The 15,951-nt window shown below is 41.5% G+C and overlaps 1 protein-coding gene across 23 annotated transcripts in view; it reads right to left on the reverse strand.

The window, feature by feature from the left end:
* Positions 1-15,951, reverse strand: part of pdgfc (platelet derived growth factor c) — a 114,970-nt gene that overhangs the window by 19,266 nt on the left and 79,753 nt on the right. Inside the window, exon 5 of one of the 23 annotated variants that reach the window (XM_086222182.1) lies at positions 2,734-2,849. The exons of the other annotated variants lie outside the window; for them this stretch is intronic. The gene's annotated coding sequence lies outside the window, so the exon portion shown is untranslated. The remainder of the gene's footprint in view (positions 1-2,733; positions 2,850-15,951) is intronic. 23 annotated transcript variants of the gene reach the window in all.

Below are 15,951 nucleotides of genomic sequence, written 5' to 3' on the forward strand. Positions count from 1 at the left end.
ACCTGGGCTGTCTATCAATCGGAGTACTTGAATACAACAGGAATGATGCCTTAGAAAATACTTCAGATTGCAGATATGACTTTGATGTTTTCATTTTGGTTTGGTGACGGGCCAGCTGGGATAACAACAGTGAATGATGGTGTGCCAGTTACAAAGACAAACAAAGCCCAGGCATGACTTCTCAATGAAAAGGTTCTTTCACAAACATGTGTGGAATTGGCCTCAAGAACAAAACCATAATAAGACTACTTTAAAAGCAAATCCAATTATTGGAAAATTATATATGCCCTTCTTGCATGTTAGATGTTGCATGAAGTATTGGATTGAAAAGGAAGCCTATTGGGGTTAATTTTCGGACTAAGATAAAACATTTTCCTCCGGGAGTCCATTTCACTTTGCCGTCTTCTCTCAAGAAAAAACACAACAACAACAAAAAAAAAACCATGCTGATATTCATCTGTGATGCAAGTAGCGGCAACGCACAGTTTGAGTGACTGCTGTTGGCTTGAGAGGTAACAAGCCAATAGTTTTCATTCTATTAAAGCTTGGCCCTCCATCACTGTGACATGTTTTTAATTACATCCCCATTACTTTGGGCTCAGGCATAGTGCCTCATAAAGCACATAATGAATAAATCTGGAACAAATGCAATTGTTTGAAATATACGACTCCAGATGTACTGTACTGCAGTAGGAATAATCAGTCAAAAAAAAAAAACAACAACTTTTCAGGGCTACCCCTGCACTAAATTCCGTGGGGATATCTGCTAAATGTTGGCTGGACTGCATCTTTATTAAAACTGCAATGAAAGGGAGAATGAAAGGAAAAATTGAGCCTCCCTTCGCAGAAGAAGAAAAAAAGTTGACATTAAAGCATTAGGTGCTGATTAAAAGGTATTCCAGAGATCTGCATGGATGAAATCACACTTGATCCAAAAAGTCTGCATATATTGTGCCCAATCCCCACACTCTCATCGCAAGTAATAGCAGTAGGTGGGGGAACAATGTCTTCACATTCCTGTTCAAATCAGGTCTTGGGGCATGAACTATCCAAGTGATTCTTCTCTACAGATCTTTTGTTCACTTGCATCAAAGCAGAAACTGCTGAAGAGTGAGCTCCTTCAGCTGAAAACCAATACAACAACATCCACAAGGTCACAATTCAGAGTCTTTCAAGAGTTCCTGAAGCTCCTCTTTATCTCTTAAATAAACAATGCTCTATTTTCATTGTTGTTTTTCCGACTCCCTCATTCATAATATCCTTCAGATGCACAGACACGCTACCAGTTGGATCCTGGGTGTAACCTTGACTTGAAAATGACCTCACTCTTGGGGTTAACCAATGTCATCTAATGATCAGAGAAGCGGTCCCCCAGAGTGAATTACCTCAAACATGACTTTTCCTTGACCTACTTTTTTCCTCTGTGAGGAAAGTAGAGCCGACTATTAAGGGAGGAAGTGACTCTGAATAAATAGGAGCCTATACAGTGCAGCCATTGTGCTTTGTTCACACGTTAGTGGCTGAATCATTCATGCTGTTAAACATTAACCTTTCCCCTGCCAAAATAAAGCCGGAGCGTGCATGCAGAGGACCAGGGACATTCATAGAGTGTGCATTAAAGCTCTTGAATGAACGTGGCAAATACCAGTACCGCACCTACTACCAGCACCACCTGAGCAGCAGTGATTCTAATATGAGGAAGAGATGAAATAGGGAGAAATTAATATGAATAGACATCATACGGCAGGCCTACAGGGGCTTTAGTGCAGCCAAAGACGCTCTCACACTGACACATACATGCATACCCAGGTGCATGAATAATGTCAGATGCCTTCGAGTAAAGATTAGTTGATGAGAACAGTGTCTTTGCACAGACCGCTGCATGTCTTTCACAGGAGAGCAGCGAGAGGAATGTAAACCATTCATTCTGGCTTCAGTTAGGCTGACTCAACTCATCTCTCTCTTCACACGATATCATTGCAGCCCAAAGCTGGGAAGTTTATCTGGTGGGCAGACTGCTTGATATAATAGACATACCTTTGATTTTCTTTGGGATAACCATGGAGATTTTTGTCATACCATGATTCTGGGAAAGCGATACATATTTCTTGTTGTTTATGTGGCCATATTTCTAAGTTTCTTTTGAAGCAGGCTAAGATTTTCCACTCTAATCAGTCTTGACTACAACTTTAAAAATGTGTCCAAATTTATATCAAGACTGCCAAATGTAATTGGTATGGATTACCCTGCCGTAGGGGTCATATTTGCACAGTAAATTGGCCAAATTATTATTTTCACACATTGTGGGCTCCAGATTGGTCCAGGACTACAACATGTTGTTCTTCCAGCAGCCTCATGCATCAAGGATAACTATTCACGACAGCTATTTCCTGTCTGGTAATCGACAGCAGGGCTGCTGTGACACTAAATCCAAATTGATTTTAATTTCAGCCCAGTTGCCCGCTGATCAAAATGAATGAAAACCCGCGAGCAAAACAATGGAAGCAGCTTTTGTCAGGTGATGAAACTGTAGCTAACAATGAATTCCATTTTTTTTTTAAAGGGGTATCAGGTCAGATGCAATCACCCAACCATCTGTTGCTTATTAAGGCCGTGCAGTGGTTACTACAGGTGCAGTAAATTCCCAACCCTGCTTAGGATATTTATTGCTTTAAGGTTTACAGTCAGTTGGGCAAAAAGAGGCTGAAACACGCCATGGGAATCTTTTCATACCATTAAAAATAATTTGGCCATGTGGGACCCAGGTCTGTAGCGATTTAATCTGCCAGGCATATGCTCCTGTGTGACAGGCTCAAGAGGAAGTGCAGCAGGTTTGACACCCAAAATCCCTGCAGAGGTTGCAGAAATAAGAGAGAGATAGCAATGATAGTTGATAGAGATGATTCAATGAAGCAGACCATAAGCATAGCGCCACAAGTAACCATTCAGAATGCTGCAAATGTATTTGTGCTCCAAGCCTCGTGGATGAAGTGAAAAGATTTTGGTGGTAAAAGCTCAAGGTCGCTGTCACCTCACATAAGCTCAATATCTCAGGTACATCTTGAGGCAACCTCAACAAATTTGATACAAACATCCACTGGGACTTAAGGATGACCTGAACAAAATGTTGCTGGTCATAGGTCAAGGTCACTGTGACTGGCACACATCGCAGTAGCAAAAGTTTGGAGACCCACAAAATGTCTCTTGATCTTCTTGTTCTTGTATGTGGGTTTGTGTGGAATGGTCATTCCATGAATGGTTATTGAGATTCAGATTCAGAGAAGGATGGATTAAAACATGCAACACTCATGGCACGGAGAGACTAACATATAAGGTGCAAGCGTGTAGAAAGTGGAAGTGCGTGGGTAACAAAGTGCATTTTCCATCTGTTTACCATTTATTGGGGATGAAGACGTCCTGTAAGACAACAAGCAGCAGAGTTGTCTCCAGTGTCCTCCCAGAGTATGGCTCTTTCTCCTGCCGTCTAATTCGCTTTCAAAACTTCCCAAAGTACAAGCCCTGTCATCAACAGCTGGACTCTTGAAAATGACCCATGAAAGCCCTTTATGTGAGGAGTCAAAGGTCACAACAGATGCCGTCAGTCCCAGCACTGAAAAACCTAAATCCCTTGGCTGTGCTGTAACATAATAATGCGATACTTTATTGATCCATGCAATGAAATACTCCCGTCTCCTGCCTGAGGCTAGACTGGTGACCCCAGAAGGGGGCTGAGGGATCAAAAACCTGCGCAGGAAAATGTAAACAGGGTAGAGGGTACTGGATTCACGTCATCTCCTGACAGAGGGGTGGTCCCTCTCCCTCTAACCAGCAGGTCAAACAGTCAGGAGAGACATCTGTTGACACCTGCTGCAGAAGCAGAGCAAAACATCTGCAGCCCGTATCAGATGGACCAACCTGATGCCACGAGAATCCATATGTGTGTCAACACTTCTGAGGCTTTGCCATCAGCTATTGAACATCACATTAGACTTTCACTGATCAATAATCATTCTTGAAGGAACGAAATCAGAGGGTCATTTGGGTTGGACTTCACCACCTTATTTTGCCAAATAACAACTGAGACCTGAAACTGTTTTTTTTCTGTTGGATGTGTAAAAAAACAACAACTCACATTTGATAATAACATTCGAGGAGGAAAAGAGACCAAGTGACCCCCCATCTGGTTGCGTTCTGGTTTAGTGCTTAAAATTAAAAAGCACTTCCACCAATGTGGAAGACGATGCAAAAACATGAACACAGAATCAACAAAATCGCTTCCAAACAAGCACAGGGTCTTCCAGAACAACAGTCCAGAACACGATCCATCTCTGGGAGCTCCACACTTATGCCTGAAACTAAAATGCAAGGTCTCACTAAATTTCAGCATAATCGGCCATTAAATCAATGATAGGACTGAAGATTACAGAACAACAAGAGAATCAAGATCCTTCCCAGAAGCTGAGAAGTTTTACTTTCAAACATTTCACACGGATGAAAGGAAGTTGATGCAGAAATACCTTGAATACTTGGATCCTGCGGTAGCCCAGAACAAGCTTCAGGTTCCAGGATCTGATCCTGGTTGTTTCCGAACGTTCATCACTTGTTCATGTAGTTTTTCCAAGCTCACCCCCAAATTTAAAATAGCTGCAACCTGACTTTGCCTGTAAATGTCCATCAACTAAGTGTAGAGTATAATATATATTTGTGTACATGAAGTATTTGGTCACAGGGATATTACACTGATCTGCCTGATACATTTCCTGTGTCTAAATCTTTGAATCTCCCAACTCTCCTGAACTGATTTCTTTGGCATCATGATAAAAAACAGAAGCTTCTCAGTTGGAAAAATGATGAATCCGCTGAGAACTGCCAATCAGTGGCACGTGGGCGACTCCAGTACGCAGTCTTAAAGGATTGCAAACCGCCATGTCTTCTTACTGTCACCGTACAGTACATCGCTACATTTGCTCAGCTCTCCACTAACCCAGCCTGTTGGCATGGTTACACCATTGACTCGCTGATTCTGTTTGACATATTGGTCGCCGGTGATTGGCTGGGGAATAATGAATCCTCATCTCATAATTATTTGTGATCTCAGAGCAGCATGGCTCAGGAGGCAAAGAGGCCAGAGGTGAAGAGTCACAGGTTCGATTGTCAAACTGTCCTTCAGTGAGACACTACATCTTTTATTGCTCCTGATGAGCAGGTTGGCACCTTGACTGGCAGCCGCTAGTGTGAATGAGTGTATGAGGCAACATTGTAAAACACTCTGAGTGCCTTGAAGGTGGAAAAGTGCTTTATAAATACACTTCAGTTGTTTATATGCCGACTACTAAAGCAATAAACTGTGCAAGATTCACTCTGTAATAAGTTCAATATTTTACATTGTTATCAAGATTAAGAGTGAAATTGAGACACAGCTCATTTTTCTGCTGCAGGACCAGCGCCAACTCTGTTAAAACAAACTTAAGAGAGCTTAAGGTCACAGTTATTACATGTTTATAGTTACTAATAAACAAATAGAACACAAACCAATGGATCCTCACATAAAAATAGCCTGTGTTCAAACATGAGAAGCTCCCAAGCCCAGGAAGGACTGAGCCTTCATAACCTCTATGCAATGTACTCTTAAGTGTCATGGTAAATCATTAGAAATTGTGATAATGTTTTCTAAAGCCACAGCTGCAGCCTATTAATGACAGCGAATGCGCCGCCGCGTGCAAGCTCATGCGACGCTGTGTGAAAAGCAGACGCAGCAACACTACGGTGAAGTCTTTCAACCCCTTGGGCTTTGGCTGCTCCAACGACTGAAACTTGTCACCACATAACAGCGTCTCCTCAGGTTACAATAGCTCCCCACCCCTGAATGATTTCTCTGAGCCTCTAATTAGTGCCCACACTTGTGTTTGGCATGCAAAAAAAGGAAGATTGAGTGTCAGTCTTTTCACTACAGACGTTGACCCTGTGTGTCAGCCCCCGGAGCCTAGAATTAGACATGATAACAGGACCAAAATAAGTCATAAACGAAGATTGAATCCAGTAAACTGTAGTTCTTCTCATTCTGATCCATAAAATAAAGTGTACCACGTCTCTGGATCATGACAGCTACTGCAACTTGGAGCTTGTTGACTAAATAATGTCAGAAAGTTAAGAGTTTAAAAGCATTGGAGGTTTAATGAGAAGGGTGTTAAAAGGGAACCAGAACAGTTGCCAAGCCTAAGAATTCAAGCAAGTTTGTTTATGTCCACAGATCAAATTATGACATTGTGTTGCTTTTCTTTGTCTTTCCTTTCCAAACGCATGATTAATGAACGTTGCCCCATACGTACCAATCTCAATTTCCTTGTCAGCTGTCAAAATTAGGATCCATATCAAAGTAAATTCTTTTTGTGGGACTGATAGTTGAGCATAAATTTCATGTCTAAAGCTCGTGAGAGGTTTCTTACAAACACAGAGAAACAGGTCAAACCTCTCCTTCTGGATGGAAACCAGGCGCTGACAGATGAACCATGTCTTTTTTAAACTTATTTCCACAGCTGTGGACAGCAGCTACAGGCTCCTTTGTAGTCACATCTGTGAGCTGGACAGCTGGATGTTTGGAGAAAATTACAGTTTGATTTGTGGCGAGCCAGATTGGAAGACAGCTTTGCGGAGCCAAATCCAGACATTGCGATTAACTCTGATCAAAGATCCAGGTTTTGAACGCAGTTGAGAGGATTGATAGCTGATCACGATCCACTTCGTAGCTCCCAGCCAGAAGCACTCACATCTACAAAAGCTTGGAAGAGATGTTTTCCACTAATGATGTCTAGATTGTTCTTGGATCGCACGTGTGCAAGAATCTCAGTCAGTGAGGGATTTTATCCTCACACATATTTTGTATTTTCCCCATTCATTATCTGTATCAATGATTCTGTACAGCGTTGAGGAGGACAGAGCAGAGCCTGGACACCAGTCAGTCACAGGGTTGATATATGAAGACACATTCACACTCCACTGGCACTTTATACTCTCCAATTAATCTAAGTTTGGTCAGTGTGAGGAAGCCCTAACACCCACAGAAAACCCATGGAACCACAGAGAAAACATGTAAACTCACCACTGCATCTGGTATGTGGGGCCTCAAGCGCATTTGGAATCTGGAGAGAATTGTCCTCACTGACACCCTGGCACTTTTTGCAGTCTCTCTTGGGGACAAACTTAAAATGTTACAAGTTAGAACTGTCTGTATTACTTTACGAAATAATTTCTCTCTGCTTTGTTTTGCCTATCAGCCACTCTTTTTGTTCCCCCAAAGTGAGGTGACTCGTAAAATATTTCTATATAATGTAATGTATAAAAATTCCTCTAGCTTGTAGCTATTGTGGAGATTACGACTCTCTCTCTCTCTCTCTCTCTCTCTCTCTCTCGTGTGCACTGTATTCTCATATAATGTGTTAAAAAAAGTTATGCCAAATTATTCACATGTGGCCAACACGTACCTCAGTCACCTTAAGAGATGCGGTGGCAGCAGATGCTAGCATGCAGGGGTTTCAGCCTACTAGCATCCACCTCCCATGCTGTCATCATGAGGCCAGAAGAGACACAACTCAGGTTATACCTGCACAAAACCCCTCCCGTGATGATCTCTTGCTAGATGCCGGACATTCCTTTTCATCTCAGTGAAAACTGAAATATTTAATGATCGTAGTTCAGATCTGGTTAGGTTTATGCACAAAAACAATGGGTCAGGGAAATAGAAAGATTATGGTTTGGGAGATTTAGTTTATTCGAAATAAATAACAGCTGAAAATGTTCCATGTCTTCCTGAAAACAACTGCTGAAGCAGTCTGGTTCGCTACCTGCTGACGTAGAGTTTGTAAGTCATAAAAAATGAGTTTGCATCAACTGCTTGAATTGATCCCGATGACCTTGGAGATGTACCATGTTTTTAAGGGTTAGTTGTTTTGGTTTTACCTCCCATAGTTTCCCACTTACCTCTGTACCTTCAACATAAAAACTGTAAAAATTTCAAACTTTTCACCAATAGTTCATGCCAATTACCAATGACCTTACTGTGATTCCCTTAAAAAGGTTAACTCATTGCAGCCATGTTTTAATATCTCAACACAACAATGTCTATAAATGCAAAACCATGCAATCTAAACAGAAAACATAACCTCTGATCAACCCTTTCAGCAGCCTGCAGCAATGCAAGCAAATCTGGGTAAAACCTTGAAAGTTCTGATGAGATTTTCAGCTGTAGCCAATTGAATAATTAATCCAATGCAGCAGACAAAGAGACAAGTAAAAGAACATTATAACTGTGGCAGTTTAAGCCTACAATTGTCTGGTCTCTGGCTGTGCTTCCAGATACAAATCGATTTCTTTAAGCGGGTTGCCCTGGATCTCTAATTACTGCCACCCCACACAGCCTTCCTAACCTTTTGGCCCAGCTGTCTTGAGAAGACGGGCTGCACTGCACAACTCGGGGTAATGAAAGTATATTGCTTTCAACCTCTATTTACCCAGGGAGGGGTTGCTGAGCACAACTGCTCTCTTCCTGTACCATGCTGCTCTGAGTTACAAACACGCCGGCCTGTTTCACTACAGCTACGGTTGCTTGCTCTGGTCAAAACATCCCCAACAACAGTTGTTGAAAGAGGTGAGAAGCATGTCCAATTCAATGCCCAAAATTTTCACACAGGATTCAGACTGATGACAGAATGCTTCCCAAACAATTTGGCTTCCCCCACCCTCCTGCACAGTCCCCTGCTTTCCACCACTCATGCCAAAACCAAATACATGGCCTCTAAACTCCAGCATGTGCGCGTATACATCCCAGCAAAACGACTTGCCAGAGGACTGGCTTTGCTAAACCAAGCAAGTTTGTATCTGGATCGTCAGAGTTGAGACATGAGTTGCAATTTGAGGATTAGAGGATGGGAAAATTGATATTTCTAAGGGGGTTCATCTGGAGGCAAGGTCAGTGACTTAGAATCTGCAGGTTAATTCCTAGAAAAGGAGAATACAAATGCAAATACTTGTGTATTTTTACTCCTGAAATGTGGGTAGCAGCACAGGAATGAGTCCTAAAACCCAGAAATGAGTCACTTTTGTTTTACTCAGATTCCCTCAAAGTTAAGTAACACTTTGAAGGGAAAAACACATTATGTTTAATAGCCATTAAGCCACCTGGAGGCAACAGGAAAGGCATGTTTTCACTTTGAAGTGCCTTTCTTGGTTGATCAACCAGATCCACTTCAAACTTGGTCAGAAACCCCTTCAGAACTTGGTGATGGGTTATGATGAAGACTGTGAGTTTCTGCTACATGGCGTTACCGTGACAAGGCGGGATATTTTTGTGCTGCGCAAAAACGCCCACATCTTTTCCAGACTTCACGAACTTGACGAGAACCCCGACTTAAAGATATCTGCGTGTTGAATTTAAGTCATAAACCCACCTAGTCGCAGTCATAGGCTGTCATCATTTGATTTACATCAAAATTACACTGTTTTGTATTTGTGTGACGTGGATCAACAAAATATATGTGTTCTCTAGTGTCCCCTAGTGGACATGGGAAATGGTGCATGAGGCAGAGTGAAGGCATTCGTGGGCTCCTCACATAAAACAAGCTCGTTCCGCACAGCCACTTCAACCTTCAGTTCAAAAAGTAAAGTGATTGACATTTAGTTAACCCTATTTAATCACTTTCTCTCCACGTTACTGCGCTCTATGTCATCAACACTTCATCCCTTTTAGCAAACGGGGCTTTTAGGCACTTTAACTGCAAATAACCTATGTGTGACCTTCAATTACCTGTGCATCAAACCATATACACACTTCACCACAAAAACTTGGTGGGGCTCATTTTTATATGCTTGTTTGGGGCATATTTTTGAGAAATGACAAATAAAAAGAGGTGCTAAGCACTTAGCATCCAGTTTGACTTTTTAATGGTCTACACAGGTCATTAAGCGTCTGACTGTCCACCTTTTGACAAAAGGCCTCCTGGCGCTCCTCCCGCTAACTGCTCATAAAAAAGCCCCTCAATCATTTGTGTCCATTTGCCTCCAAATGTTTCTAGGCAGTCTTTTTCTTTATTGCATAAACAGAAAAATGAAAGTACTCTGCCAGCCATTAAAAGCCTTACATAACTGTTGGAAGCAACACGTTCATGCTGCTCTATTTAAGGAAATAGCCGTGTAATTACCTACTGAGATAAATGGCTCCAAAACAGATGCATTTATCTCCTCTGCTTATGGAAAGTGGACAGTTACATCTGAGTAAATCCTTCTCAGTCGATCTTTGTGATTCAGTTTATCAACCAAGCAATCACAAAAGAGTAATCAGCATATACAACGAATTGGTAGTTCCTTACGCATGTATCGCTGATGTTTTTTGTTTAGGATTTGAAAGATACACTTGACATTAGACCATCAATAATCATCCTGGACTTACAAATATAAAGAAAATCTTTCTTATGATTTTTTAAGTTGAAATGGATGGAGGGAAGCGTGAAAGGCTTTTTGTGTGGAGAGAAACTTTCCTATCAGCTCTGTGCAATGGACATGCAAACAAATGTGGATTTCAATACTATTCGCATCATATTATGCATTTATGAATCCGTCAACAAATATTTTATAAGAGTAGAGCGATGAACAGAAAAGCTGGCAGTGACAGCGCAAAAGAAAAATGCTTTGTGTCCATGCAAACATGTCAGTGATCTGCCTGAGAAAATCCATCAGCACAAGAATTTGATGCTTCAAACTATGTCGAATACAAGCCAACTCGTTGACCCGCTTAAAATCGGAGCTAAAGCCTGTCAACAGGTGCGAACGGAGACAAAGTGTTGAACAAACTTTGGCCGTCAAGGCAGAAAATGAAAGATCGAATTTGACAAACAAAGTTGTGCATGAAAGATCTGCCTTGTCAATGGCATCTCATTAGTTGGCGTGGTTCCGGTTCATGCTGTCGTCTGTAAAAGCCCTAATTAGAGGCAGCTGAACACATGTAAGATGTGGGGAGGAAAAAGAGGAGGAGGAGGAAGAGGGGGCTTAACACCTTTCCTACAAACTGGTTGGAAACCCATCATTTACTCCTCTTACCGAGCCCATTTTTCGCCCACCACTCCTCATTCAGAAGGCTTTCTTTCAATCTGTTATTACATAATCTTCCCTGGGAAGAAGAAGAACGTGGAATGGCAAAATGTGTGAAAGCAATGTGAATAAAATGTTCACCATGCTGCTCAGTCCTTTTCATACAGGCTCAACTAAGGTGGTATCGTGTGGGAAAACCCTTCCTGACAGAGCGGCTCTGGTGTTGCACTATTATCAGGTGGTATGGCTCTTTTCCTTCAACCTGAGGCCAATTTCACCAGATTTGGAGCATGAATGCATCAGTTTGCACATAATTTTATCTGACAACCCACTAAAGTGCAAGATCATTAATTTTAGATGAGAGATGCACAGGTGAATCATCCCCGCTTAGAGGACATTAAAAATCCCCCCCCCAACAAGGAATATCTTTTACATGTACTTGGCATAGCATGGACATTACTGCACATGCTCATAATGAAATCAGAACTTTTAAATCACAAAAAAAATTAAACTCCTCACTGCAAACACAAATCAAAAGATGAATTATTCAGATTTGCACCCTCTTTCCTGATAATATATGACACCAAAGTGGTGTCAGAACATACATTGTGCATACAACGTACAAATTAACATACAGCAAACGTTCTAAAGCTGTAAAAACAAAGTAAACACTGCTCATCTTGTCCTTTTCATCAAGTGCACTACTTTCTCTGCCCCATTTTGTCATTTTAATCCTCATCAGGATAGAAACGTAACACCAGTCTTGTACTTTTCTTCTTTTTTTTTTCAGTTTCAGGTCCCTTGATTGGATTGTTGCAACACTCATAGCTACACAAATCTTATAAGTTATGGAAGGGCAAGAAATCATTCTATTATCTGCATAACTCCTTTAAAATTTGGATTATACACATATCATATGGAGATTATATGTTTTGGAACAATCCAAAATCTTTCACAGACATTATCTCTTGCCCACTGGACACCACCCCTGTTATAATATGATTCAAAGTTCAAGTCCAAAAGCTCAAAGTCTCTTCTGCCATGTGAAGAAGATAATTAAAGGATTGTAATGTCTCTTCTCTCAGACCACAGTCCAAAAATGCAAGTATAAATAAACTGTAGGAACGGAAGAACCTAGAGGGGCCTGGAGAGTGAGCACAAGGCACAAAATCAAGAACAACTAAATTAAAAAAATAACAGTGCAACTAAATATTCATCTTAATGCCATACATAATGCTTTATAGAGGCTCTCACACAGTTTTAGCGCAGCCATGAAATAAAGCTATTATCCAACTGGCATATATATCACGTTACTGCCAGCTCAGAGCCTGTCTGACATCCTCTGGTCACAACGTCGAGTCACTGCGCGCGAGCCCAGATCCTTTTTAAGGTTTCCTTTGTTGTTGCCACTTGACCGAATTCGTCATATGTTGTCTGCTCTAACTGGTACTGAGAAACACAACTGGGTATCAAACCCTTCCCCATCTGTAGCGCCGCACTACAACTGCCAAACCACAACCAGAATCTGATTTAGTCATCAAGCGTGATATATTCACCGGCATTTAGCGCGGTAACATCTGCAGAGACAGATCAGATACTCAAAACACGCGCTGGCACACGATGCAAGAACTTGTAGCAAGACTGTTGCTACTTCAGCAGTCAACTAGATGTCCGAGTAACCAGAGAACAAAATGTGAAAAAGAAGTCTGCACTATTGAATGCCTTCCAGTAAGTCAGTTCGTGGTGCCAAGTTATTTTTCACATTGTGCAAGGACAGTAGCTCCTCACACGGCAACACAGTAACAGTCAGTGAAGAATTGGCTGTGAAACAGAAAAAGCAAAGCCAAGTGTCAGAGTATTATGTACACAAATGCGCCTAAAAAAAACCTGCATCCAATCCGATGAAGTATGCTCTCCATCACTCTTAGTCAGCTGTCCTTTATGTGGGATATATATCATATCCCATGCAGTTTTATACTTGAATCAAATTCCAGATTATCAACATATCAACAGAAGAAGCTACCAGATGAGGAGTTCACTTAATGTTTACAGAGGGAGCAATGAGCCCTTCAAAACACACTCTGCCTGCCCTGCCAACAATGCTGTCCAGCATGCCGATGCAGTCACGGAATAGATGGCGAAACTGGTGGACTTCGATGTCCTTTTAAGAGAAACTGTTCTAAATCCCAACTGCCGGCTAAAGTTGCCCACATTTTAACTTTATTTTGATGCATAAACTGGCCAAGACGTGACACGAGGGCTGCAAAACAAATCGAATCAGCATTGTGGCCAGCTGACACAGGATTTCAAATCATTTGTTGAAGGCTAATTGTGTGTCAAATTGCCATTTTAAATGAAAGATTGTGGCACTGCATGGACTTCCCCTCCATACTGTATTTCCTACTGATTTAAGACAACAACTTTGTTTGATCCAGATCCCCACAAAAACATTCCATCTCATATTCAGATCGCCATATCAGCAAAGATAATTGAAATTGGATATTTAGTGCATATTCTCCCCGATCACTTTGTGAACATACACTTACAGACTTGCCAGTAGCAATGTGGTATCACTGCACTGAGGGGAAACGTCACCTCACTCATATTTTATGAACCAGAGATTGCTGCGGCTGCAATTCAGCACGCAGACAGCTACACAGAAACATGCACACACACCGTTGGAGAAATCATCCCAGTCAGTCATAAGACCTAATGTGCATTTTCATTCCATTTGAGCCGTAGAAATGGATACCCTCCCACGGGGATCCAAGAGTAAGCCTGCTGTAGAGTCTATCCAGTCTACACCGAACTCCTATTTGTGCTTTGGGAAAAGCCATACATTCTCAAAATAGTATGTGTGATTGGGTTACCGTCTCTGTATTCCAGCGGCATAGCGTTGTATATCATATCTCACCATGTGCTAGGTGATATAATGCAGCCAGCATGGGACGGCCTGCTCAGACGATTAGTGGTAGGACAGGTGTGTTTTTATGTCTCCACTAAATGCATCGGAACTCGGATATTTCACATCTCCTTTTAAAAGCTTCTGGTTCTTTTCTCGTCCTCCTCCAGTGGCACATTTAGAAGACGAAGTGGTGGTTTGAGTTTAATGGGCGTACATGAGTTGTGAGTATTTCAGATAATTAGTATTAGTAGATACTTGAAGCGAGAAGAACACCTCCATAGGAACAATAGAGAGATGGAGAACATTTTCGTGATGTTTCACCTATTGGATGTGTTGTGCTACAACGAGAACAAGAAATAAAATAATTTCAGTTCATACTTGAGTCCCAGAGGACGCACATTTGAAGAAATTCTGTTAAGAGGTTCTTGAGGTATTGTGTTAATGAGAACGGAGCAGTTGAATGAATGGACAGGTGACCTGAAAAAAAAAAGAACAAACAAGAAACTAGAACAAACTAGAAATACTGCATCTTGGTGGTGTACGTCCACAGTGTTTCTGTCAAAGCGGCCTGCGACCTTTGACCTTTGACCACCAAAATATTATTAGGTCATCTTTCAGCCCCAGTTGATGTTTGTGGAAAAGCTTAAGAAATTTGCACACGTGAGGTGATGCTGGAGGGAGCATTTGTTAAGCTCTGAGGCTTAAGTCACAAACAAAGGGTGGACAAGAATTGTTGAGAAACAGGTTAGATGTGACACAGAAGACACCTGGAAATGGTGTTTGAACATCCAGAGCATCCACACACTGTCTACAGAAATCTGATTGGAATCAGAATTCAAAATATTTTGTTGTTGTTGTTCTTCTTCTTCTTCTTCAGACTGTTTGAAATTAATCAGAATACAATCTGCCAGTGGTGAATGTTTGACCGGGTGGGCAGAGCCTGTTCAGTGGCTCGTGGGTGACATCACTTCCAGACTGGACGAAGGTGTTTAACTGTTCTCTAAAGCTGCACTCACAGCTACAAACTTAAACTTTTCATACTTTTGCTTTCCCAGAACATGATAAAGCGTGTCCTCTTTTACACAATGTAACTTTCCAAGCAGAGACAGGCACATTTCTTTTTTCACATTTTTTGCCGTCTACCCGTAATTTACAGAGTCCAGTCGAGTCCCTGCCAGTGTTGGGACCAGTCTACCCTGAGTATAAGGACACTGCTCTCATTTGTCCTCAAACAAAGATACTCAAACACTGTCCTTCTTCATGAATCAAACATGTCATGACTCTCGCTTCTGGACAGTTTCAATCATTACTTAGGAAATATTCCACAGACCTTGTCAGAGTTATGTGCTGTAAAGAGTGACCTCCAGTTCTCACTGTGAGTAACAGAAGGGAGCATAAATCTGTCATAATACATTAGAAGACACTAAATAAATACTCTCTTTTTACCTACACAACGGTCTTTCGAAGTCAGGCAAATGACCGTGACTGTCTTGGTCTAATTCTCTTTTAAAGTGCTGAAGCTAGAGATTCATATCATATCTGCACTGAGGTGTCAAATGTATGAGGCTGTTCACTCTTCAGGAGCTCTCCTCGCCGCTTTCTAAAATTAGCGTTGCTTAATGACGATGCTTGATAACCATGAAATGCCCGTGCGGCACAGATTTACTCTGGTGGCACACATTAGAAAGCTTTCATGAAATAATGCAAAGGAGAAAGTGTGACGTTGTATGAATTGAATTTGCTGGTGCAACAGTGATGAGTCTACGGCCTCAAAGGTTTTGTGTGTCGTCAGCCAGTGATTGTCTACAGTCGCCTGTGAACATTTCAGCTGACTGACAGCACATGAAGGGATTTATAGCTTGGAAATTAATGTTTGTACCATTTTGAACACTTTAACCTTGAAATGTAATGGACTTTACATGTCTGCTACTTAAAGCGCTCCCATGTTAGGAGAATAACTTGTCTCA

The sequence above is a fragment of the Aulostomus chinensis genome, chromosome 13 (assembly GCF_037954235.1).
Source record: "Aulostomus chinensis isolate RoL2024-O1b breed Wild chromosome 13, RoL_Achi_v1.0, whole genome shotgun sequence".
Classification (NCBI taxonomy): Eukaryota; Metazoa; Chordata; class Actinopteri; order Syngnathiformes; family Aulostomidae; genus Aulostomus; species Aulostomus chinensis.